The following is a 1,991-nucleotide window of genomic DNA, read 5'->3' as shown; positions in this document are numbered from 1 at the left end:
CACGAAGTTGGCGTTGTCTTGTTCCAACAAAATAGTAGACGCAAAGAAGCACTTTCAAACTCAACTTGTTAAGAAAAAGTGACTCATGAGGCTAAAAGGAACTAAGGGTATTCCACAAAGTTGGTTTTAACGATATCAGCAAAAACTATCACAGATAACTAAAATTAAATACGATCTCTCTTTCCTTTTTCTTTTCTTTTTTCTTTTTTTTATTGTTCATTCATTCTGATTTTTCTCAGATAGCTAAATTACTAATATGGCTACTCGAAAATCGTTGTTAACGCATGAAAATTTCTTGAAAACTCATCTCATTTCAACAACATTGCTTTAAATTTAAATTCTCAATGCTTACATCTCGATTTGTAGTCTCTTCTTTTGTTTCCAAGGTAACACTGCTCATTGTAAACTTCCTGTCTATTTTTTTTCCTAGATGCCCACAATTGTTTAACTGTCTTCTCCTTAATCGCGAACACAGTTTCTTAGATCCTCATACCAGCTTCACAATTTCTTCTTAAAGAACATTACAGCTCTTTCAAGATCAAGTCCTCTGAAGAATCTAAGACCACTTGAGAAAGAAACAATATTCAAAGCTAATGGCGAGATGTGAATAACTAAAAGAAAAAAAAAAATGAAAAATAATATTCGAAATAAGAAAAATTAATAAATAAAACTACAACGCAGGAATGATAAAAAAAATGTAAAAAAATATCACTTTAACTGAAGAAAAGATTTTCTATAAACTCATTGAAATGAATTTAAAGTTCACAGTATTATTTTTCTTTTACTACCTGTTTCCTTCTTTTCCTTCTTCTTTTGCTCAGTATTTTCTTTAAAGATTTCTTTCCACTATCTTTGAATTTCTTTAGTATTTTACCGTTCTCTGCTTCCATCTGTCCCAATTTATTTCTTCAATTGCAGTGGAGTGAGTTAAATACGTATGCTTATGGTCTGAGTTTGGGAACGAAATGGATAAAAATTCAGAAAGATTAAAAGATTTAAAGAGATTACAACACAAGACGACAACTTTGGAGATTAATTTTTTTAATATATAACATTGCTTGAGAAGAACTTGAATTTGAAGTTTCCAGTGATCCAGATGGGAAGATAAATACTCAGAGACAATGAAGGGAGAGAAGACTAATAAATAAGGTTGATTGAGGTTAATGTTTGATACTGGTACTTCATACTGCTGAGGCAGGCACGGGGAAAACTTCTAGTGAACGGTTTTGATTTCTGGTTGAAACCATTTCATTTCACTTATTCTTTTAATGCTATTAGAAATGGCGTGAACACCATAGAATTGCAGATTTCCTTGTCTTTAACTCTGTGACCTTGAAGTAATGCTGGGAAGCAAGTTCAGCTAGTGTCTCCCAACAAACATAATGGCAATTTATTTTAGCATTCTCAGTAGACCATAAAGGTGGTGGAGTGAGGTAAAAAAAATTTATTGACGGACACTTAATTTATTGACTCGGGATGCATGAAACCAAAACTGATCCGGGAGGGATTTGAACTCAGAACTGGAAAGGGGAATTTCTAAATACCGAGCGGAGTATTACTTTACCTTTTACCACTTCTATCAAATAACAACCTTAGTTTTCAAAATAACTAACTAACTGAATAATAATAATAATAATAATAATAATAATAATAATAATAATAATAATAATAATAATAATAATAATAAATTACCAAAAACACATAATGAAAAGAAATATAACAAGTAACTGTAGAATATGTGGAGATGGACAAGAAACAAGAAATCATATTATCTCTGGCTGCCCAGTCCTGGCTAAGAAGGAATATATTCACAGACACGACAGAGCTGGGACCTATATACACTGGAAGCTATGCCAACACTATGGAATAACAACAGAAAAAAGATGGTATAAACACACGCCAGAAAGGTCACAGAAAACGAGAAAGCAACCATACTCTGGGATATGCCAATACACACAGATAGAGAAATTAAGGCAAACAGACCAGATATA

At 32.2% G+C, this 1,991-nt stretch overlaps 1 long non-coding RNA gene across 1 annotated transcript in view; it reads right to left on the bottom strand.

Moving 5' to 3' along the window:
- Positions 1–227: 227 nt before the first annotated feature.
- Positions 228–1,991, bottom strand: part of LOC106869856 (uncharacterized) — a 59,776-nt gene continuing 58,012 nt past the window's right edge. Inside the window, exons 3-4 of the long non-coding RNA XR_001409446.2 lie at positions 789–948; positions 228–565 (exon numbers count right to left, since the gene is read on the bottom strand). This is a non-coding gene — a long non-coding RNA (uncharacterized LOC106869856). The remainder of the gene's footprint in view (positions 566–788; positions 949–1,991) is intronic.

The sequence above is a fragment of the Octopus bimaculoides genome, chromosome 3, assembly GCF_001194135.2.
Source record: "Octopus bimaculoides isolate UCB-OBI-ISO-001 chromosome 3, ASM119413v2, whole genome shotgun sequence".
NCBI lineage: Eukaryota > Metazoa > Mollusca > Cephalopoda > Octopoda > Octopodidae > Octopus > Octopus bimaculoides.
This window is presented reverse-complemented; position numbering and strand designations above follow the sequence as displayed.